The 25,697-nt window shown below is 40.0% G+C and overlaps 1 protein-coding gene across 4 annotated transcripts in view; it reads left to right on the top strand.

Annotated features, from left to right (window-relative positions):
- LOC127447827 (poliovirus receptor homolog) overlaps positions 1 to 25,697 on the top strand; it is a 62,980-nt gene that overhangs the window by 24,060 nt on the left and 13,223 nt on the right. Inside the window, exon 9 of one of the 4 annotated variants that reach the window (XM_051709914.1) lies at positions 89 to 105. The exons of 2 other annotated variants lie outside the window; for them this stretch is intronic. The gene's annotated coding sequence lies outside the window, so the exon portion shown is untranslated. Of the gene's footprint in view, positions 1 to 88; positions 6,368 to 25,697 lie in introns of those variants that run through there. One more of the 4 variants, XM_051709913.1, reaches the window with a different exon arrangement.

Genomic DNA, 25,697 nt, shown 5'->3' with positions numbered 1-25,697 from the left:
TATCCAAGTATGTATGCCTTTAACCCAGGTGTCATTGTGTCTGTGCTCTTCCTGTTCTTTTGTTGCTCCTCCCACTTTCCTTCGGCAGGTTCAGCTGATGCCAAGGTACCCTCGCTAAATATCAGTAATGACTTCACTGGTGTGATTTATCAGTGAGAGGAAGGTTTGGTTGATAATCATGGCCCATTTAGCCCTTAGTCTTTGTTCAGACAGGTAGCAAGAATCCAATTTTTTTTTTTTCATATCCATCTCAAATCATTGTTTCGTTTATTTGTTGTAAACATCTTTACAAACCTGATCCAAAGCACAATTATTTGTGGTTTTGAAATACTATTTAAAGTGATTTTTAAAATGTAGAGTTAGACCAAAGATTTTGTATGGTCAGTGGTTTGAACTGTTGAAAATGGCATTTAAGTTCCACCCCATATGAGCGTAACTTTCTATAAACTATATAACCATAGCCTAGCACCATTTTATTCAAACTTGCCATCTCCAGGGTTGTAAATACATCTTGTTACTCCACAAGTAGACTCAACTTTGCTTCGTCATCTCTGCATGTTATCAGAGGGCCAGAGAAAATATTATTCTTTGCCATGGTGTGCAGTGACTGGCATATAATTTTTGTTTGCTCTATAATCAGGCAAGCGCATTAAACACAATAATAAAACAGTGAAATGGAAGAGGATGAAGCCTGTGTTTTGAGTTTATCAGGAGATGTTGGAGTTGTACACACATTTTACTCTCTTGTTTCCTCAGTTTTGATTGCTTTCTTTCCTGAGGTAAATTGTTTGCCTCCCTCTTTATTTGTTTTGGAATTTGGAGTCTTATTTGACTCACAACCTTCTTTCAGACTGGTATGAAAATCGCAATGAATGCAAAGGGCTTTCCCTTGCTGAAGCATTGCTCATAAAATCAGATTGCCCTCAGTGCGTATGCATGAAGATCAAGACGTTTTACCCTGGGGTCGCTTTTATGGAAAGCACCCAATATCTGCCCCCCATATCTGACCTCTGTGGGCTCAGAGGAGCTGCACGGGTGAGCAAAATGGTCAGGGCATACGGCAAGTTCGGTGTCTACTGACAGACATTTGTGACTGATTTTGTCTGACATAGGGAATAAAGCGGTATCCCAGAAAGGTATTTTCGGTGTTGCCATAAGATAGGATGCCATTTCAGTGACGGAATCAACAAAACAGCTGTCAGCCACCAACGGGCATATTCTGGCTTTTGCGATCACAGTCCAGCTTCTTAGACTGTGATGGGGTTGTTATTCGTTTTGTATTATTTCTCTTTAACACTTAACGTAATCCAACAAAGGAGTTCAGTAAGGTCATATTACACTCCAAGCCTGGAAAGTCCCTTCTGAAAAATACAGTAGCCTCCTGCTTAGATACTTTTGTCTGAAAAAAGATCATGTTAAGATTGTAAAACAATGCCTGAGAAGAAACCAGTTCCTTATCTGTCACTCACTCGATGTTGTGTCGATGTAGTGACACTAGGAGTCACTCCTGGGAGCCCAAGACACCTCTGGTCTTTGATAAAAGGCCAATGAAAATTGGCGAGTGGTATTTGCGTGCCACTCCCCTAGACATACGGGTATAAAAGGAGCTGGTATGCAACCACTCATTCAGATTTTCTCTTCGGAGCCAAACGTCATGCTCATTGAGCTGAATACTACTGTTCATTCACCGCTGCTGGATCTGACGGCGCATTTCAGCGGCTTCTCCCTCCTCTGCACTGGTGCACTGCAGAGAACGCCCCTGGGCGCTTCGGCAGAAAAACAAGAGAGTATATTTTCTGAAAGAGCTTTTCCTCCTCTAAAAGAGTATATATTTCTCTAAAAGAGCGGCACACACGGAACGTCTTTTAAAGATGCCTTTCCGATTGTGTGTTATTCCCCCCGCGGACCTCCCATTCCCCAGCACGCTCGTCTGCCCCAATCAGGCCCGGATGAGTTCGCTGGCTCGTCTCACGGTGAGTCTGGCTTCTTGTTCGGAGCCCGCGAAGAAGATGAGCTCTTGAGCGCAGCATCAGAGAGCGGGCTTGTCCAGTCAGACGCAGAAGCCTCAGCTGGGCTTCCCCCTTCGGGGAAGATTGCCCAGTCACAGGCCGATGCCGAAATGACGGACATGCTTTCCTGGGCGGCTGCGAGCGTCGGGTTAGAGCGGAACCCTCCTCGTGGCTTGATGATTGGTTCCTGGGCTCGCAGCGCCGCTCAAAGCAGCCACGCCCCGCTCCAGTGCTATTCTTCCCGGAAGTGCACAAGGAGCTGACGAAGTCGTGGGAGGCACCTTTTACTGCCCGGCCCCTATTCCGCAGTTCCCCCGCTCTCACTACCCTCGATGGCGGGGCGGCCAGGGGCTATATGGTGATTCCCCCGGTGGATAAGGTGCTCACGGTGCACCTATGCCCGCAGAGCACCGCCACCTGGCACGGACGCCCTAAGCTCCCGTCCAAGCCCTGTAGGCTCACGTCATCCCTGACGGCTAAAGCCTACAGCGCTGCCGGACAAGCCGCCTCTGCCCTGCACGCCATGGCTCTCCTGCAGGTCCACCAAGCCAAGGCGTTGAAAGAACTGCACGAGGGTAGTTCAGCCCCAGATTTGATGCAGGAACTGTGCTCGGCGACTGACCCTGCCACGGCGCGGTCGAGTTTTCGGAGAGATTCGCTGCCGGCCCAGTACACGCGCTAACTAAGAGTCCTGTTCTGGGGTAGGTGCTCCGCATGTGGCGGTTCCCTGTAAGGCTAACCCCATGCGATATGTATCTTCTGCTAATTCGTTTCCCTGTTGGCAAACAGCGTCTTCCTTGGGCAGAGCCCCTCTGCCCCAGTCTCCATGTTTGTAGTAACTCCTCCCCCATTGGGCAGGATCTACCTTGAAGGTTCTCCACATGGTTGGAAAGACCATGTGACATATCCTTCCATTTAAATATACCCCCCTCTCTTAAGGCGAGGTGTGGTCTCCGCTGTGTCTTCCCCTTGGAAGGGACATCCCCCGACTAGACCTAGCGGCCCAGTCGGATAATCCCCCTTCTTTTTTAGGGAGTGGAAAAGAGAAGGGGAAAAGAGGCCACGACTGGGTTAAGCCTGTCTCTATCTTTGGGTAGTCGACTTGTCCCCAAAGGGCCGTTCGACACTCATAACTATGTTGGGGGAGGTTACGTGTCGACCTGGTGTGCTGGCTATGAGGTGTAATTTCCTGACAAATCCAACCCAACAGCTCTAAAAAAAAATCTTTTTTGTACACTTACATGGATTTTTTTTTATGTACTCACTCAATAATTATGTTTTGTAAATTGTAACCAAAAAAACATTCAAAGTGCAGCTTTTATTACAAAAAATAATGCTGGAACTAAATTCAGCATATTTGCATAAAAGGCTCAGCCACATTTTTTGATAGTTCATCTGATCAGCTAAGGAAATGTTCCACAAACACCTGATAACCATAAAGCGTTCAAATTTAAGCAGATACATGGGTTGATACACCATTTCATTGTTATTTTTTGGTCACACTTTATATTAGGTGGCTTTAATTACTATGTAATAACATTAAATGCATACAATACTTTGTATTTACTGTGTAAATACATGTTGTTCTGCAAAATGCCACATTTGCTGTTACTGAGGTTGAGGTACGGGTAGGTTTAGGAGTAAGGGTTGGGTTAGGGGTCAAGTTAAATGTAACTACAAATGTAATTAAATGCAAGTACTTTAAATGTAATTACAATGCAACAACATGTATGTACATAATAAATACATTGTATCAAATGGTTAATTACATAGTAGTTAAGGCCACCTAACATAATGTGGGTCCTATTTTTATTCTGTGTCGCTTTCTTCTGTACTAAAAGCACAACTTAATTTTGGGAGGTTGAGAGATTGCTGCTATAAAGACTTGGGATAAAATGGTGCTAGAAGACCTTTTATTTCTTTCGTTTATGTCAAATGTGTGTGCATGTGCTAATGCATAGCTTTCCTAATTAGAAGAGCTCCCTGCAAAGAAATCGAACCACCACCCGTAAAAATGACGATATTTGAGGCACCATCTGGGGCTCTTCACTTGCCCCAAACTTTCTGTTTGTGTTCTTCCAGACTTCCTTTAAAGGAGCCTTACATAGCTTATTTATGTACTCAAGGAACTTTAATAAAATTTGAAATAAGAAGAGTCAGGTGGAACAGTCTGTTCATTATACTGTACGTGAATCCTTTTCTTACTGAAGCTGCGTGTGGACATTCTGTACACTTTCTACGGCAATCCCGAAGGGATAAACACACGTGTGTTTGTGTGTGTGTGATAGACTGAAGAGAGCGAGATCTCAGAAAAACAGTCAGTGGGTGTGACACTTGGACAAAATCTAGTTGTTTTGTACCAGCTAGTGAGACGGCAGTTTTAATGTACTGTTATGAGAAGGATTTTTGACCAACGAGAGTTGGACAGGGATGCATCAGGGTTACTTGCCGCAATGTTGGAGAAATGGAAACCAAGCAATTGACAGAATGTCATGTTCCTTTGTCGCGCTTGCGGCTGGTGAGGAGAAAAACTGTTTTTAAAACTTTTTTTATTAAATGACATGCAGAAAATGTCCCTTTTACCTGTCCGATATCACTGAAATAGGTGCCATGAAATGTCACGCACTGAAAAAATGACGAGTAAGATTTACTTAATATTTAAATGTATAAAATTAAGTAAAATCTACATCATTTTGTCAATAATGACTAAAGTGAGTAAATTAAACAAACACCTCAGTTAATACAGTAACTTTTACTTAGAAATCTGAAGTACATGGTATTTAAATATGCTTAGGAAAATTGAAATATGAATTATAACATTTTACTAGAACGTTTCACATTTTGAACTTTCGCTGATGCAACTGTCTGCCCTGATTAATCTGTAAATCCAATATATCAGCCGACCTCTGGTGTGTCTGTGTGTGTGTACACGTGTCTTTGGAGTGCAGGGTTTTGAAAAGGGGCATGACTAATACAACGGCAAGTCTAGTGGAAGTTCCAGAACAGCTAAAATCGCTTACAGCACCAACACGGAAAAGATACTTCTTATCATGTGTTGCAGCGTCGCGTCATGTCTGGTAAAGACACAGTGTTTATGATGGGGTTACTGAAGGATAAATTTAATGTCCTTAGAGTTCTTTAGAGTTCTTTAAGGAACTTAGGCCCATCCAAACTAATACGTTTTTGCTTAAAAACACATTAACTTACTACGTTTATGCCTCTCATCCATACTAGAACGATGTTTTCCACCACCGAAAACAGCATTTCTGCATGCTTTGTAAAATGATGACGTTAGTAAATTGAAAATAATTATTTATGACTACATTTTTCCCCAAGAACCAAAACGGTGTTTGGAGTTGCCTGTGTGGCACCCAAATGGTGTCTCAAGTATCTTGTCATTCTTACAGTATGAAGTGCCGTTAGAGATTTTTCAAAGATTGCATCTCAAACAACCACTTAACACACATGAAACTAAGAATTCAAATCAAGGTCGTGAAAAAGCAAATTTGAGTAAATTTTTTAGAAATCCATTCTTGCATAAATTGTTGCATTAAATTGAATGTGATCATCTACACAAGAATGGTTGTAATCTGCATGTTTTTTATGAAGAAGGCCCATGTAGTTTCCCTTGCCATTTTTGCCATATGCAGGACAGTGCAAATATATGTTGCTGTAACTCATCTGGTGAGCGTAGCACTAGATACAACAAGGCCATTGGTTCGATTCCCAGGGAACACACGAACTGCTGAACATGTAATGAGCTTGAATGTAAAGTATTCGCCAGATGCATACAGTAGTACACAAACACTGGACCTCCTGTAACGAATTTGTGCCTTAGTCTTGTATTATATTTACTCAGTTGTCTAGGGACTGTTTTAAAACAATAGAGTTATTGTTGTAGCAACCTACCTTTTTGTACATTTCCTTCCTCATTGTGTTTGATTTGTACATCATTTGTTTTATGAGTCTTTTGGGAAACAACGCAGGTAAAATTTCTCCATTGATGTTTTATTTGTTTTGGATGAGTGTGACATTCTCAGTCAGTTAAAAAGAAATTAAGGAAGCAGAAAACAGCTTGCACTCTTCAGAGTAATTTATTTTCCATACTCTTTTTCATAAACTCATCAGATTTTAACAAAATAAATATTGACGCAATGTTGCCAGCTTCAGATCGTTCTCCCCTTCACTCTCCAAAATTAGATACATTTGAAGTGTTGTTTTAGTAGTTTAAATATTCTTTACCTTTGTTCTTTTTAACATATTTTCATGATAAACCAGCTAAATGTTATTAAATGTAATGTCATTCTGTTAATGGCTTAGTCTTAACAATGCTGTAATAAAGAGTGAACAACACTGTACACTGTTCTAACTGAAGGTTTTTTGAAGCCAAGTTCAGTTCCACCTGTCTGGACTGTTAATGCTCTTAGTCCATTCGTAAACAGTGCAACCCAGCATGTTTATAGTCAACTGTTTATACTTTAAACAGTCAGTTTGAAAAGAGCAAAAAAACAAAACAAAAAAAACAATAAGTGGTGTAGCCTATGGGTCCACCCGTGGACATATCTACTCAAGCAGAAATGTTTAAATGTATTTTATCAACCCTCACAGAGTGCATTAGCACATGTTGTGATTGTGAAGGACAGTTCACCCAAAATGAAAGCTCTGTCATTATTTACTCTCTCTTATGATGTTCCAAACCCATATGGCTTTGTTTATGCAGAACACAAAAGGATATATTTAAAAGAAATGTCACAAGTGCTGATTTTAGTACAACAGAGTGCTCTGGTTCTAAAGGTTAAAATCCCATAAATGTTCTCCATAGGCTTATTTATTTGTAACAAAACGTATAAACCTTTAAAGACAGAATTACTGGGCTCGGAGGTTGTTTATCGATGGTATATGCTTACGTTGAAGCCACCAGTCTGCGTTATTTGATGTCCATTGTTTAAAAGTAATTTAAAAGCAGAAATCCTGGTGAAGAATTACACTACCCATGATCCAGAAAAGCAAGATCCACCAATCTGAGAATCACAGCCAATGTAGCCTGCCAAACAAGTCCAACAGCAACTGCCCACTGCCATGACATGCTGTGAATTAAACAAATCAAGTCGGTCTCCCTAAATGTCTGTCCTCCATACTCGCGCTGCAATTAGATAATTGAGGGAACGGTGGAGCGAGGAACCAAGAATGCATAATTTGAGAAATGAGAAGCACCCTATACTGTAAATGAGTTGATCAATGATTTGATGTGCGAGTAAATGACAGAGCTTTCATTATATAAAGTGACAGTGTAAGCCTTCAGAAGACTCGATACATGTGAAGAAATCTTTTATGATACTTTTGGGTGTTTTTTTTTTTTTCTGTGTGTGTGTTTTAAAGTGAGGCACTATCCATCAATACTCAGTTTAATCTTTTTTTGTTTGTACCACATCAGAGCAGCGTTTAAGTTTGACACTTGGTATAGAAGCGTGTTCACCATTTTATTGTTTTAATATACATTTTCTCAAATTTGGCCTGACTGTGAAATGATAGGACTACAATGAATCAAACGTTTGAGCATAAATTAGACTAATCACATCAAGTGTGAGACAACACAACACTTATAATACATTTTTCTTAATGTGAATAAAAAATCATTATTAAAGTTTAATTCAGATAGACACATGCATAATCATAGTAAAATTTAAGAATTATGGATGGATTGTCTTGTTCGATATGGCTGGAATGCAAACATAACAGTTAATGACATAATGCTAGTTAGTGTTTTGATCACCTGCACTATAAACACTGTATACCAAAAAACTGTTTATTTTCTAAGCACATTATTGTTATCGAACAATTAGTGCGATAATAGTGGTGCCATTAGGCATTTACAGCACAATTACAACCTCTGAGGTCATCTTCTTGTTATATTTATGAAAGTAATATTGTCTATAACAGAACAGAGCACAAGTACTACAATACAACAGCATCCGAATCTATGGCAGGATCTTCAATATCGACTTTACTCTGGACCATCTGCAACTCCAGTTGAGCAGGACTGGGCTTTTGATTGGGACCTGCCACCTCTGACAGGGAGTATGAGTTACAATATGAATTACATTATAGGTACTCTTGAACAGTGTTTCTAGAGTAAGGCTCAAGTACCCCTTAATCAACACCAAAACAGAAATGTGTTCATTTCAACTCGTATACTGGATATCATTTAGCATTACCATTAAAGGGATAGTTCTCCAAAAATGACAATTCTGTCACCATTCTCTTACCCTCGTGTTGTTCCTAACTTCCGTAGAGCATGAAAGATGATGTTAAGTGGTCTGATAAAATCAGTCACTATTCACTTTCAATGTCTTTTTTTCCATACAATGAAAGTGAATGGTTTCTGAGGCTGTCAATATGCCTCACATCTCCTATTGTGTCCCATGCAAGATTGAAATATAGGATTAGAACAACATTGAATACTGATGACAGAATTTTCATTAACTATTCCTTTCATACTGTATGTTTGAAGTTAATAATATTTTTTTTTTTTTTTTTTTTAACATACTTGTAGCTCATTTTATACAATAGAAAACATGTTGTTTATATTTTTAATGCCACTTATTATTAAGGTCACAACATTAGCAATATATCATCAAGATACATCACACATGCTGTACAATACAGACACTTTTCAGTATCAGGTCTCTTAAATAAGCTCTTAACATTAGCAGAAGTCATAGTTCTCTTAATGACATGATGCATGACTGAAACAGTCTTTTTACAGGCAGTCTGTCAGCAACACAAAGGGCTCTTGGTTATAATTCAACATAACCAGCAGAAAAGGAGCTATAATTTTGGACATTTCATTTGTTCAGTTGCCCCCAAATATTATCTAGACACTTAAACCACATTTAATGAATTTAATTGCATTAAATAACAAATTATGCTAAACCTTTTGTCAAAGCATTTTTCAATTTTAACAACTGGTTCCAGGGTCATTTTTAGTGGATGTATGATGTCTGTGAACACAGACATAGTTCATTACATGAACTCTGGACATGTTCAACCATTTTGTCTTTTTGTCAATATATCTAATTTTTTATCATTTAAATTTCACTTGAAAAGTGTGATTGTGCTATCTTTATCTTTTTAAATAAATGCCACTTGGCTTGAAAAATGTACATTCATACAGTAACAAGGCAGATGTGGAATGAAGATCTAAATGCAGCTTTTAATGGAAACCAAAAATAAACAAAGTAACTCAGAATAGAATGAAACTAAAACACGGGAAACTAAGCACAGAACATGACAACACATGAGAAGACTGACAAAGAAACCATGGGAAACAAGGGCTTAAATACATATGGGCAAACAAGGAAATGAGGAACACTTAGGGAAAACAATCAGGGGAAAACCAACCATAAAATGAAACTACAAAAGGACTTCAAACTAACAGGAAACAGGAACTAAACAAGAATTTCAACATAAGTCAACACAAAAACGGGGAATATGTGACAGAGCCACCCTTTTAAGGAGTGAATTCCAGATGCTTCAAAAAACAAAAACAAATTGTCCATGGAGTGTGGGGGAAAACAGGTAGTTCAGGGGGGCACAAGGGGTAAACAGGCAGTTCAAGGAGGTCCACAATGTCCAATATCTTTGCATAATTTGAAATACCCATGCTCTCATACTAATCGCATCGACACTTTGGAAATCCAATAGCTTTCTATTTTTACAATGTGTGTTGCAGTTGTTCATGCTCTGCTGGAGCCGGTCTCATCGGAGTCAGGATCCTTCACACTGTCCTCACTTGGTAGGGAATCTTTGCCAGAGGAATGACAGCAGAAATCAGCTACTCCCAACTCCTGGTCACTTTTACCAGCATCTGAGCTGTTCGGTCCGTCTACAAACAGTAGCTCTGTGCTTTCTCTCTCCCGCTGTTGGAGGTTGAAAACATTGGGAGCGCCACCTACAAATCCACCAATGTAATCCTGAGGTGTATTGGCCAGGCTTATATCTGAAGGTGTGGCCCAAATGGTCTGCTTGTTGTCCAACACACCCTTCTGCATGTAAAGGGCTTTTGCACGCTCCTTATCCAGGATAGACAGTTTCTGAAAGGGGAAAAGAGTTCATCTCTATAGCTAAAATGGTTGATGAATGCAAATTCTGTATTTAATTAACGTCAGGGAGGTTTGAAACCAAGGCGGAGCTGGAGGGATGGAGAGCCAGAGCGACGCTGCAGACTTGGAGGACCAAGTAGATCAGAGCAGATCAGGCGGACGGCCAGGAGGCCAGGGAGACCAGAGCAGATCAGGCGGATGGCCAGGAGGCCAAGGAGACCAGAGCAGATCAGGCGGACGGCCAGGAGACCAGGGAGACCACGGCAGATCAGGCGGACGGCCAGGAGACCAGGGCAGATCAGGCGGACGGCCAGGAGACCAGGGAGACCACAGCAGATCAGGCGGATGGCCAGGAGACCAGGGCAGATCAGGAGGACGGCCAGGAGACCAGGGAGACCACAGCAGATCAGACGGACGGCCAGGAGACCAGGGCAGATCAGGTGGATGACCAGGAGACCAGGGCAGATCAGGCGGACGGCCAGGAGACCAGGGCAGATCAGGCGGACAGCCAGGAGACCAGGGTAGATCAGGCAGATGGCCAGGAGACCAGGGTAGATCAGGCGGACGGCCAGGAGATCAAGGAGACCAGAGCAGATCAGGCGGACAGCCAGGAGACCAAGGAGATGACCTCAAGGTGGGGACTGGGTCAGGAGTCCTGGGAGGCGGCCACAGGACTGAGACAGGGTCAGGAGGCCTGGGAGGCGGCTGCAGGGCCGAGACAGGGTCAGGAGGCCTGGGAGGTGGCCGCAGGGCCGAGACAGGGTCAGGAGGCCTGGGAGGCGGCCGCAGGGCCGAGACAGGGTCAGGCGGCGGAGCCGCTGGAGGAAATAGTCTCTGGGGGCAGAGCCACTGGAGGAAATAGGCTCTGGGGGCGGAGCCACGGCGGGCTCGAGACAAAGAGTCCTGGATGAATGGGAAACAACCTCAGTGGTCGCGAACATGAGAAGAGACTCGGGAACGACCTCTTTGGTCGTGGACGGAGACTCAGGAATGACCTCTGTGGTCGTGTACACGGGAAGAGACTTGGGAACAGAAACTTTTCTTCTCCTCCTCCTCCGGATGGCCGAAGTTGACAACGCAGGCTCTGGGATGGACGAGGCTTCTAGCTCGTTGGCCGTGGCAGGCGTGGGCGTAGGCTCGGTGGCCGTGGCAGGTGTGGGTACTGACAAGCTGTGAGGAAGGGTCTTCATGACCCTACGCACTGACGTAAGGGGTGGATAATTTAACTTGGAAACAAGGGCCGTGGGAGGCGTAGCTGTGGAGCAGGCTGAGACATGACATTGGACAGGCTGAGGTATGGAAGACTCGGAAACTGGAACCGGGGTTGAGAGAGGAGGTTCCTCTGAAGTGAATGTCTCTAAAATTAACTCCACATATTCCTCCCACGTGTAATCACCGGTCTCTGGCAATTCCCTCCACTTGTGAGCTAGGAGACCGATCTGATACAAGGACTTCTAGTGGGAATCGGTAAATCCCGTGTATCTGGCAACGGTGCTAAACAGACGAGAGTATTCTCTAATTGGTATGTTTGCTCGGCTCAACTGGACAAAGCACGCTGCTAGATCCATTTTGGATGGTCAGTCTTTCTGTAACGAGGCAGACATGGAATGAGGATCTAAATGCAGCTTTTAGTGGAAACCAAAAATAAACAAAGTAACTCAGAATAGAATGAAACTAAAACATGGGAAACCAAGCACAGAACATGACAACACATGTGAAGACTGACAAAAAACCATGGGAAACAAGGGCCTAAATACACATGGGCAAACACGGAAATGAGGAACACCTGGGGAAAACAATCAGGGGAAAACCAATCATAAAATGAAACTACAAAAGGACTACAAACTAACAGGAAACAGGAACTAAACAAGAATTTCAACATAAATCAACACAAAAACAGGGAATATGTGACACATACATTTGTAAGTGTCAAAATACTTATTGGGGCCATATGAATATAATTTTTTTAATCTTCAGATCATTTGGGTGGTGGTATGTCCATGCCAGCAGTATTGCAGCAATCATGTCTCCTGTTCACACAAACACAGCATCTACCTTGGGGATGTCCATATGATCTGTTGGGTCTCTCTGGTAACGTCTGGACATACTGAGTAACAACATGTATATTGTCAGATGCAAAACAGGGCTGAAGCTCTCAGCCAAGACAAAAACCACCTGAAGTATGCTGGTGGAAATATCTGTGCAGTGATTTTCACAATATATAATATTTTTTCAAAGTAGCTAGTAAGAATGTATATTTTTACACTTTTTGTGTAATGTGACAAAATTACAGCTTGACTGGAAATGATGCCTAATAAAAAAATATTCTGCTCACAAGAGATATTTACCTTGATTTTTCTGTTTTCTTCAAACATACACTACCGGTCAAAAGTTTTGAAACACTTGACCTAAATGTTTCCCATGATCTTAAAAATCTTTTGATCTGAAGGCGTATGCTTAAATGTTTGAAATGAGTTTTGTAGACAAAAATATAATTGTGTCACCATATTAATTTATTTCATTATAAAACTAAAATTTAATTAAAAAAAAAAAAAAAACGTTTTTGAAATTGATGACTTGGAACAAATAATAAAGAAAAGCAGCCAATAAGTATATTACTTATATCAACATAGATGGGAACTCCTTCAATACTGTTTAAAAAGCATCCCAGGGTGAAATCTAGGCAAAGGGTGACTACTTTGAAGATGCTAAAATATAACACAGTTTTGATTTATTTTAGATTTTGTTTAGCCACAACATAAATCCCATAGTTCCATTTATGTTATTCCATAGTTTTAATGACTTTACTATTATTCTAAAATGTGAAGAAAAAAAAAATTATAATAAAGAATGAGTAAGTGTTTCAAAACTTTTGACCGGTTGTGTATTTCATCTCAAGCATGCTCTTCACTGACACTTTTGTCAACCTGGTTAACAAGTACACTAACTTTTTATAATGGATATTCATGTTTAATATTGAAAGTTTGAGTGAGGGACAGGGCTAAAACAATAAAATCTTTCCATAAAAAGCATTTGAAAAGTACCACAAAAAAAAGATTAAGGCCTGGTAAAAAGTTTCCAATTCAGTTTTAATCATACATTAAAATGTTTAATCAAATTGATTATTATTTTTTTATATATAAAAATCAAACCCTGAGACATGAAAGTGCCCGAAATAACACCCATATATACACCGATCAGCCACAACATTAAAACCACCTGCTTAATATTGTGTAGGTCCCCCTTGTGCCACCAAAACGGCACCAACCTGCATCTCAGAATAGCATTCTGAGATTATATTCTTCTCACCACAATTGTACAGAGCAGTTATCTGAGTTACCGTAGATTCTGAGTAAATTCTAGAGACTGTTGTGTGTGAAAATCCCAGTAGATCAGCAGTTACAGAGATGCTGGATTGGATTAATTCACAGAGATGTCCCTAAGCCCCTTTTGCATTGTCTTGGCTGTGTGCTTAGGGTCATTGTCCTGTTGTAAGATTAACCTTCAGCCCAGTCTGAGGTCCTGAGTGCTCTGGGCCAGGTTTTCATTAAGGATATCTCTGTATTTTGCTGTGTTCAGCTTTCCTTCAACCATGACCAGTCCCCCATTCCCTGACACTGAAAAACACCCCCACAGCATGATGCTACCACCACCATGCTTCACCGCTTGGGATTGTATGAGCGGTGCCTGGTTTCCTCCATACATGACGCTTGGAACTGAGGCCAAACAGTTCTTCATTTTAGCAGACCAAATAATTTTGTTTCTCACAGTCTGATATTCCTTTAGGGGATTTTTTGTTTGTTTGTTTGTTTTTTGTGCAAATTTCAAGCGGGTTTTCATGTGTCTTGCACTGAGGAGAATCTTCCGTCGGCCACTCTTTCATAAAGCCCAGATCGGTGGAGTGTTGCAGTGATGGTTGTCCTTCTGCAAGTTTCTCCCATCTCCACACATGATCTCTGGAGCTCAGCCAGAGTGACCATCGGGTTCTGGTTCACCTCTCTTACCTAGGCTCTTCTCCCCCGATTGCTCAGTTTGGCTGGGCAGCCAGCTCTAGGAAGAGTCCTGGTTGTTCCAAACTTCTTCCATTTAAGAATTATGGAGGCCACTGTGCTCTTGGGAACCTTCAATGCAGACAAAAAATTTTTGTAGCCTTCCCCAGATCTGTGCCTCGACACAATCCTGTCTCTGAGCTCTGTAGGCAGTTCCTTTGACCTTATGGCTTGGTTTTTGCTCTGATATGCATTTTCAGCTGTGAGACCTTATATAGACAGGTGTGTGCTTTTCCAAATCATGTCCAGTCAATTGAATTTGCCACAGGTGTACTCAAATCAAAGTGTAGAAATATCTCAAAGATGATCCAGAGAAATAGGATGCACCTGAGCTAAATTTCAAGTGTCGTAGCAAAGGGTCTGAATACTTATGTCAATGTGATATTTCAACTTTTTTCTTTTTAATAAATTTGCAAAGTTATCAAAAATCTGGTTTTTGTTATTATGGGGTATGGAGCAAAGATTGATGTGAAAAAAAATCAAATAATTTAAAGCATTTTAGCATAAGGCTGCAACATAACAAGAAGTAAAAAAATTAAGGGGTCTGAATACTTTCTGAATGCACTGTATATCTGATAATTTTTCCCCTAAACAAACTGTAAATAAAATTATTGCATTTAATATACATTTATTATTTGTAAATATTATACTTGCTTGAGGTGGAAAGATAATTCAAATTAGTTGCAGTCACTCCACTATATAAAAATTGTTTCTCATTCTCAAGCATGTAAACAAAAAAGTGTTTCTGGCATTTAAAGGTGCTGTATGTGTTCATAAATTTGAAATACTACACATAAAATGTACCCACTACCTGACAGATATCAATGAAAATAGGAAACTGTAGACCTGTCTCTATGACATCCCTAGACTCTGTAAACATAAAAAAAAAGATATGAGTGCAGCCTGCACTGTTATAGCTCATCAAAATCACTCTCTGCCTATCAATCACTTTGCACATTCAGGTTTGCCGACTTCGGGCTGGCTTACATGACTTTGGTGGGCAGGTTTTTGGGAAGAGGGCGTGTGGCTGACTTAATGGAGCCATTCTAAATCAGTCTGGCGACCATACAGGGGATAACTAACTAGTAGCAACAATTCCAATTTAACTACAGCTAATAGCTACAGCTTAACAATTTTCACAATAGGGCAGCTTTTCCAGTAATTAGCTACTTTTTGAAAGAGTAGTGGTGTATAATCACAAAATATCATCATTCTTCACATTGTACTTAAAATGTGGAAATCTCAATTTATAATAATAAAATTGCTGCTGTTTATAACTAGGGCGTATCACGATACCAAGGTCACGGTATGATACGTATCGCAATACGGGTCAATTTTAAATTAAGTTTATTTTGAGCAGAATTTAGTAACAGTAACATCTGTTTATTGTACACTGAATAACAGTATAGAGAACACTCTACATATTATGCTATTCAAAACACAAAGTTCTAGTGTCAAATATTCTGGTTCAAATGCTGAAGTGTGTGACATAAGGCTTAAGGATTAAACAGCACTTAACACTTATACCATAAAAATAAAAACTATAACAACTTAACTTAGTGTTCTCAAACTACTCATTTTTAAACTAGTATTTAACATTTTGGTTTCAAGTGTTGGAATGTGCACCTAATTTATTCTGTTCTTCACAAAATTAAATGTAGAAATCCTTGTATGTACTAGTTTAAGGCATTTTCAGATTTTTATTTAGAAACAGCAGCTGATCAACATGTTCAGGGTAAACAGCCCTCCTCTTAGCTGTAATGATATCTCCAGCGGTGAAGAACACCCTTTCTGCTGCTACACTTGAACCAGAAATGCAGAGGATGTGTCTTGTCAAGTTTGACAGGAAAGGGAAAGCAGACTGGTGCTCCTTCCACCAGATGAGTGGATCCCCAGTAAGAGGTAATGCTCTGTCTCTGTGTATTTCCTGACTTCATCCTCTGTCTGATTGTACAGTGACAGAGGCGAATGTTGTTTTTTGGGAGGGGAAAATGATTCTCCAAATAAATCCTCAAGAGCACAGGAGGAGTCCACATTCATTCTCTTGCAGGGTGGGGACAGATCTGTCTCTTCATTCTTTTGTTCTGGTTCATTGTTGGGATTCTGAAATAATCATGTCATAACATGACATTGTAGTTAATAAGTTTTATAGAACTCATGTAGCCCATATTTTGTAGACCACATTCATAAATACACAGGAAGAGAATAACACATATAGGCAGTGTAAAATAATCTATGATAAGATTAAGTGAGAAGACATTAATTAGCATTACCTGATATAATTAACATTAACTAAATTACTTTTCTTATAGTCTAACTCACCCTCGCAAGTGAAATCCGTGATGCCTCCATTGCCATGTTGGAGTAGACCTCCTGTCAGTTCTCTTCTTTCAAAAAGGGCAGTTCTTTGAAGCGTGGATCAAGCGCTGAGGCTATGTAAAGAAGGGGCATTTCGCTCTCATATCTGTTCCCCAGATCTCCAAATACGGCGATCTTTATGTCCCGCATCACTGCTGGGTTGTTTCGATTCGAGTCCCGTGACTTAGCTGAGCATGCAAAGGTGCTATAATAGAAACCGTAGGGGTTTTCTTCTCGGACGTTACGTGAGTTGCAACTTTAAGTGGCTTCAGGGCATTTATTACATCTTCAGCACAGGTTATGTCTGCTTCTGTTAATGTCCACAGATCTTTGGCCTCGGTTTAGAGTAAAGCAGCACAAATTGTGGGCTGTTGTTCTTAAATAGCTCCAACATGTCATGGGTGCTGTTCCACCTCGTGCAGACATCGGTCATCAACTTATGCTCAGGAAGTCCATGTAACTTTTGCTTCTCATTCAGGACATGGCAGCCAGTTGTGCTTTTCCTAAATAATGCTGTGATGCTCCGAACTCTTCCGAAAATACGAGAAACTGTCGGTAGCTTCAGAGCCCGTTGAGCAGCCAGGTTCAAACAATGCACAAAGCACCTCACGTGAACTAATTTGGCCATCTCTGCAGCTACTGACATGTAAGATGCATCATCAATCACCAGTACAGGATCTTTGTCTTCTATTCCCCATTCATGCATCACAAAATTTAGCAAATCTGCCACGTTTGCTCCAGTGTGATTATCAAACATTGCTCTAGTCTGTAGAATGTATGAAACAAGTTCACATTCTGGAGATATGTAGTTGCTGGTTACCGTAAGTTACTCTTGATGTCCACGCATCGCAGGAAATGGAAACTCTGTAAGCTGAAGAGAGTGACAGCAGGACGTCTCACTTAACTTGAGCATACAACCGGGAAATTGCCATTTCTGTTAAGAACTGACGTGTGGTTATTGTGTAGCGTGGCTCACACTCTTGAAGCAATTGTCTGAAGCCCGTATTCTCAACAACACTCTGTGGCTGTAAATCCTGACATATGAAGCGCATTAATGCATTCGTTATCTTTTGAGCACGCTGAGACATGGGTGGGAGTTTCGAGATGAAAGAATCAGGCAGCATTGGTTGCTTCTGAGATGACAAGTGTGTGCTGCTACCTGTTGCAGCCAGGGCTGGTTGGTCTGGATGGTGTCTTAACATATGCAAATGGAGGTTTGTTGTGTTACCGCAGTACATAACTTTTGTTTTGCAATACATGCATATCGCATGAGTCATGACTCTCCTGTTTAGTTAAAAAGCCAAAATTCTCCCATATTTTTGATTTTAGTTTTGCCGGCGGTGGAAAAATCCCCTCATCCATTTTTGAAATTAGTGCGCTGCTACTGCTCACGTTGCTAAAATGATGGCCCATTGGTGTCACGCGTGATAATTGGCTACCATCAAAAGTGCGGCATAATAGATACGGAACCAGCTGTATCGATGTGCACATCATCAGGAATTTGTGACGATGTATCGTCGTATCGATATTCTGAGCACAGCTCTATTTATTACTATATTTCGGCTCAGTAATGTGAAATAGCGTTTTCTAATACAATATATATATACAGTTGAAGTCAGAAGTTTACATACACTTAGGTTGAATTAATTAAAACTCATTTTTAACCACTCCACAGATTTCATATTAGCAAACTATAGTTTTGGTAAGTTGTTTAGGACATCTACTTTGTGCATGACATGAGTAATTTTTCCAACAATTCTTTACAGACAGATTGTGTCACCTTTTTTCTCCCCTTTTTCTCCCCAATTTGGAATACCCAATTCCCAATGTGCTAGGTCCTCGTGGTGGCATAGTGGCTCAATCTGGGTGGCGGAGGACAAATCTCAGTTGCCCCCGCTCTCAGACCGTCAACCCATGCATCTTATCACATGGCTTGTTGAGCACATTACCGCGGAGACACTTCACACCATCCACTTCACCATCCACGCACAACTCACCATGCGCCCCACCGAGAGCGAACCGATGTGACCCATGTGACTCTACCCTCCCTAGCAACCAGGCCAATTTGGGTGCTTAGGAGACCTGGCTGAAGTCACTCAGCACGTGTTTGACCATAATGACCATCGTTATGTAAAAGGGTGAGGCTTGCAAGCCGAAGAACACCATCCCAACTGTGAAGCATGGGGGTGGCAGCATCATGTTGTGTGGGTGCTTTGCTGCAGGAGGGACTTTGCTGCAGGAGGGACATAGACGGCATCATGAGGAAGGAAAATTATATGAATATATTGAATCTCAAGACATCAGCCAGGGAGTTAAAGCTTGGTCACAAATGGGTCTTCCAAATGGACAATGACCCCAAGCATACCTCCAAAGTTGTGACAAAATGTCTTAAGGACAACAAAGTCAAGGTATTGGAGTGGCCATCACAAAGCCCTGACCTCAATCTGATAGACAATTTGTGGGCAAACTGAAAAAGCATGTGTGAGCAAGGAGGCCTACAAACCTGACTCAGTTACTCCAGTTCTGTCTGGAGGAATGGGCCAAAATTCCAGCAACTTATTGTGAGAAGGTTGTGGAAGGCTACCCAAAATGTTTGACCCAAGTTAAACCATTTAAAGGCAATGCTACCAAATATTAACAAAGTGTATGTAAACTTCTGACCCACTGGAAATGTCCACAAAATTTGTTTTTGATTTCTTTAGATTTTCCCATGATGTCAATCAAAGAGGCACTGAGTTTGAAGGTAGGTCTTAAATTACATACACAGGTAATTCAGTACACTTCCTATCAGATGCTAATTGGCTAATTGGCTAAAGGTTTGACATAATTTTCTGGAATTTTCCAAGCTGCTTAAAGGCACCGTGAACTTGGTGTATGTAAACTTCTGACCCACTGGAATTGTGATATAGTCAATTAAAAGTGAAACAATCTGTCTGTAAACAATTGTTGGAAAAATTACTCATGTGATGCACAAAGTAGATGTCCTAAACGACTTGCCAAAATTATAGTTTGCTAATAATAGTGTATGTAAACTTCTGACTTCAACTGTATATACACTGGTGGCCAAACGTTTGGAATAATGTACAGATTTTGCTCTTATGGAAAGAAATGGGTACATTTATTCACCAAAGTGGCATTCAGCTGATCACAATGTATAGTCAGGACATTAATGACGTGAAAAATTACTATTAAAATTTGAAAAAAAAATTCAAAACTTCTTAAACTACTTCAAAGAGTTCTAATAAAAAAATCGTCCATGTGCAGCAATGACAGCTTTGCAGATCCTTGATATTCTAGCTGTCAGTTGTCCAGATACTCAGACATTTCACCCCACGCACTTGCCATAGATGTGGCTATCTTGTCGGGCTCTTCTCATGCACCTTACAGTCTAGCTGATCCCACAAAATCTCAATGGTGTTAAAATCCATAACACTCTTTTCCAATTATCTGTTGTACAATGTCTGTTTCTTTGCCCACTCTAATCTTTTCTTTTTGTTTTTCTTTTTCAAAAATGGCTTTTTCTTTACAATTCTTCCCATAAGGCCTGCACCCCTGAGTCTTCTCTTTACTGTTGTACATGAAACTGGTGTTGAGCAGGTAGAATTCAATGAAACTGTCAGCTGAGGACATGTGAGGGGTCTATTTCTCAAACTAGAGACTCTGATGTACTTATCCTCTTGTTTAGTTGTACATCTGGCCTTCTACATCTCTTTCTGTCCTTGTTAGAGCCAGTTGTCCTTTGTCTTTGAAGACTGTAGTGTACACCTTTGTATGGAATCATCAGTTGTTTTGGCAATTTCAAGCATTGTATAGCCTTCATTCCTCAAAACAATTATTGACTGACATGGTTCTAGAGAAAGCTGTTTCTTTTTTGCCATTTTGACCTAATATTGACCTTAAGACATGCCGGTCTATTGCATACTGTGGCAACTCAAAAACAAACACAAAGACAATGTTAAGCTTCATTTAATGAACCAAATAGCTTTCAGCTGTGTTTGATATAATGGCAAGTGATTTTCTAGTACCAAATTAGCAATTTAGCATGATTACTCAAGGATAAGGTGTTGGAGTGATGGCTGCTGGAAATGGGGCCTGTCTAGATTTGATTAAAAAAAAATTACTTTTTTTTTAAATAGTGATGGTGCTGTTTTTTACATCAGTAATGTCCTGACTATACTTTGTGATCAGTTGAATGCCACTTTGGTGAATTAAAGTACCAACTTCCTTCCGAAAAAGCAAAATCTGTACATTATTCCAATCTTTTGGCCACCATATATATATATAATGATTGATGTATGTCATGAAATAAGAGTCCCTCCCCTCAAGTGGTCACAGGAGACGCATTTAAGCGACCAGGTGTAAACAGTGATGCATCTCACCTGACCACATGTGATCGGATCACCCGAGACACATCTTAATACCAGGTGTAAACAGGGTCTAAATCACATTATCAGGTATTTTACAATTAAGAAATTTCCTTCAGAAACCCTTCTAACAATGTCTCTAAGGTGTAAATCATGTACATTGATCACACTGTAAGGCACAGAAGTACAAACACTGAAGATTATTGTTTAACTATGTAGACATTAACTTTCAAGGCCACAATGTGAAATAGCTCTACTGGACTAAACCACCTCGATCTCTCTCTCTCTCTCTCTCTCTCTCTCTCTCGCTCTCTCTCTCTCTCTCTCTCTCTCATGCACTTAGTGGCCTCTTCACAGGCACACAGATCATATGATTGCAGTTAAAGGAGTAGTACCCCAAAAATGATTATTCTCTCAACATTTACTCATTCTGTGTTATGGCTTTCTTTCTTCTGCAGAACACAAATTAAGATTTTTTGGAAGAATGTATTTGAAAGAGGTCTTTCTGTACATAAAATGCAAGTCAATGGGGTCCAAAACTTTCAGAGAAAAGTTTGTTCCCACGTCCTCGTGCTGGACGCATACATGCTTGCATGTTCATGCATGAACAGCCATGTGCGTGATACAAACACAATTCTTGCATGAACATGCGAGTGCACATGAATTAATTTTTGCTTTGCTTCTCACCCCAATCATTGGATCACTTAAGAAGATATGGATTCTTGAGTCTTATGGATTACATTTATGCTGCCTTTATGTCCTTTTCGGAGATTGAAAGTGTTGGACCCCACTGACTTAAATTGTATGAAAAAAACACACACACACCTTCAAAATATCTTTGTTTGTGTTCTGCAAAGAAAAAATGTAATATGTGTTTGAGACACCATGATGGTGAGTAAATGAGAGAATTATAATTTTTGGGTGAACTACCTCTTTAAATAACAAGCAGATCATTGAAGATGTGTAACTCAGGAAACAGACTGCACATCTGTGGGTGTTAGCAGCTTCAGCGTCTCAGAAACCGCTGACTTTATGGTATTTTCTCCCTCAGGATATGCTAAGCAAGAAAAGATGCATTGAGTTCTTGCTCTTAACAAAGTTGTTGTGCAAACAGTCATCTCTGAATGACTCAAATATTGAAGCCAGTGTTGTATTCCACTCCTTAAAGGCTGGAAAAGGATCTGTTGAAAAATTTCTGCTGGATCATGGATATCGTAGTATAGGGGCCCATTTATGCCACTCAATAATAATTTGAGACATCAATTAATCAATCGAGAAATTGATCAATTAATCAAGCAATCAATTATGATCATGAATTATTTATCAATGTATTTACAAAATTATTGTTTTTGATCATTTTCAGACATTTCACAAATGGTCAACTGATTTATAAAAGTATTTATTAATTTCTCAATGGATCAAATTCATTGATTTCCAGGGTTGGGCTGTAACAGAATACATGTAACGCAGTTACGTATTCAGAGTACAAAATTGTACTTCAGCCCCTATTACGTTTTCAGGCACCTGTATTCAGAATACAGTTACTTTCATTTTGTTAGAATACTTCTAGTATACATCTCTCATAATGAACACAGAATAGGGCAGATGTGAAAGAAATGATTGTCAATCAAAAAAGAAACAGCTTTTCTAAACAGTGAACACAACACACTGCCCTCTCTTCTTTAGAGCAGCAGCAGCGTGTGTGCAGTGTTTGGTTGCACATTTGACAAAAAATTGGGCTAATTTGAAAACACAATCGTGGTTTAAAATCATAGAATTGCGGGTTGTGTTTTTGGGATACATTAAAAACGGACAGCGGTCACCAAAAGGTCTGATGGTAGGCACTAAAGAATGGAAATACTGTACAATGTCTTATTCATGTACAGTATAATGATTCCCAGACTGAATATCTGGCAACCACACCTGCACTCCGTCATCTTAACAATCAGCGCGCTGTCAGCTTTGCAGCAGTATCAATACAGCTCGTAAAGTTTTTCCACAAATATAACATTTGCATGCATGATACATTGTTTCTCGCGATTGTTGCGGTGTCATTACATTTATGCAGCTGCAGATGCAGCTTCGGTGTAAAGACGGAGTAAAAATGGACGGCTCTTTATAAGCATTTGGTGAGTCACGTCCACATCAGAAACCTGCAGAATGAACTGTTGAGAAATAGCAGTTATTAATGACAATAATCTGAATAGGTAAAATATGGGAGAAAGTACTGAAGAGCATTGCTCGAATTGATTCCAGTCTTATGGAAGTCCCCACCCTATATGGTTGGTGGGGGGGGATGCTTTATGTGTGTGCTTAATGTTGGCAGGTGGGTGGGGTGTGTGCTTAGCGGTCTTGTGACGTAGGGGCGTTTCCTTTTTTTACATGTCATTATTATTTTTACTAAAAATATTTGGGGATTTCTCATGGGAATGCCCTGTGGGCTAGGGGAAAGTCCCGTATGTGTTACACACACATATTGTAACATACAGGCATATTAATATTTATATCTCATTCAAAGTGATTCACAAAAAATATAAATTAACAATCAAAAAAGGTTGCGTAAAAGAATCAAAAGCACTCAAAATAAAAGTGTTGATAATAAGAGATAGAAAATAAAATTAATAAATAGGCCTAAATATGGAAATATGCAAGCAAGCTAAGTTAAAATTAATATACTACATTGTTGTCACATGACCTCACTATTTTATTTAAGTTCTGCATGTGCCATACAGTTAACAACTCAAAAATAAATATGGCTAATTTGCATTTCTTATCTAATTTTGTGACAAAATGTATTGTTCTTTGGCAATTTTTCAGTCAAATCAAAATGTGCAAATCCATAATATGCACGATAACAGTAAACAGCATGTCAGCGTCCTCATCTAACTCGGCGTGATAAGCAAAATCTCAAACATAAAAACAAATCATAAAAAAAAATCATGAAATGTCACTACCAGTAAGAGTCTCTTTGCACAACAGCGGGAGGATGACGCGCACCAAACTTACAGTTTTCTGCTTCTAACGCAGGTGCGCTGGCTGTCGCATGGACAAGTGCTTGTGGGTTTTCTTTTTCTTGGATCTTCAGTGGTCATGACAATTCTATAACATCATTATCACGGACAGCTAGACTGTAAAAACGGCATACCTTGTTGATGCTTTATAACGAGACCATCAAGCAGCTGCATGGCTCTGCGTCAATGTGTAATAGACCAGTAGAAATATATCAAGTATCATGTCTATTGTGGTTATGCAAAATCTGTGGCAATGCACGTTCCCAAAAATCATTGTATTATAATCATAATTTTGCATTTCTCACGGCCATCGATGATAGTGCTCTATCACACACACACACGAGCAAACACATAGCGCGTGAGGAAAGAGAGCACGCATCCATGGCGGTGATATACTCTATGTGTAGATTTATACTGTATATGTAAGTAGAGGTGGCTTCAAGGTAAAAAGGTTGGGAACCACTGGTCTGGTGCATATTTTCATAGAAATATGCACCAATATATCGCTGATATAGTTTGGTGCTGCCTGTAAGGTTCATTTAAAAATTATTATTTGAAAAAGGTTTATCAGAGAAGACGTCCTTTGTCATGTATTAAGAATCTTTTGTTAATTAATTCTGTAGTAATTTTTAATGTATGCATGCTCTGTTGTGATACATTACCAGTTGTATCAACCTGAACATCGACTGTGTCCCTAAATACCGCTAAGTGCATTTAAAACATGAACTACTCTCATATGTATTGTGTCTCATATAATTTTTCTCAAATCGTTTTGCATTTCTGTGAGAGCTAAAGGGTGTTTGGCCCACAACCAGTCATTTTAAGCATGGCCATAACCAGCTATGAGGTCACCGAGATCCACACATCTGTACATTTTTCATATTCAAAAAGAAAATTTGAAGCTATATAAAACTGAACAACAAATGTGACATCAATTTTTTAATTGCCTTAAAAAATCAGTTCATATAAGAAAAGTTCAGGATACAGAGCATCGCATTGAAGCTTTAGTTCAATATTTATTTAAAAAGTTTTAATATCATTAATGGGCTGTAAATTACTGTCCAGAGGTCCAGACTGCTGCTAAAGCAGCACATACACGGCACACGTTACTTTTACTTACTCAGTGCTGGTCGGGATGGACCAATCACAGTCTATCACTTGACGAGAAATGATTGTAAAGATACTGCTGTGGTAGTTTTCCATCCACAGTTTTTTTTTTATTCTGTAATTATTAAAAACGTTTTTACTGTCATTAATTGGCTATAAATTACTGTAGAGAGGTCCAGACCAATGTTAAGGCAGCACATACTGGTTAGGATGGGCCAATCACAGTCGTTTATTATTACTGGATGAATGAGGAGTTTAAGAAACGATTGTACTGCTGCAGCAGGATTCCATCCACAGGTACGAATCATTGCAATTATCATTCTTAATTAAAAATTACTATCCTGAGTAAAAATGTCTCCAATTAGATATAAATAGGTCCTGGGATTTGAATTCATCAAGCGCCCACTGGAGGAAGAAAGTTTTGTGTCTCAAATGTAACAGTTTCACAATTTCGGTTCATTCCAGCAATTGGATGACTTTAGAAAACATGGAAAATAGCACATGAGTCACTGAAAAACAAAAAAAGGAATATCTTTTTTAAGAAAACTCTATATATTCATGCCCAGGGTCAAATTAAGCCACAGTCACCTAATTTTCATGAGATCAGGCTGGTATTTAGACAAGACACAAATTTTGTTAATAGGGCAGCAAAAATTGCAAAAATGATTACAAAAAAAAAAAATGTTTCAGGCCCCCC

The sequence above is a fragment of the Myxocyprinus asiaticus genome, chromosome 11 (genome assembly GCF_019703515.2).
Source record: "Myxocyprinus asiaticus isolate MX2 ecotype Aquarium Trade chromosome 11, UBuf_Myxa_2, whole genome shotgun sequence".
Taxonomy (NCBI): domain Eukaryota; kingdom Metazoa; phylum Chordata; class Actinopteri; order Cypriniformes; family Catostomidae; genus Myxocyprinus; species Myxocyprinus asiaticus.
The sequence above is the reverse complement of the archived record's forward strand: the minus strand, read 5'-3'. Positions and strand labels throughout refer to the sequence as shown.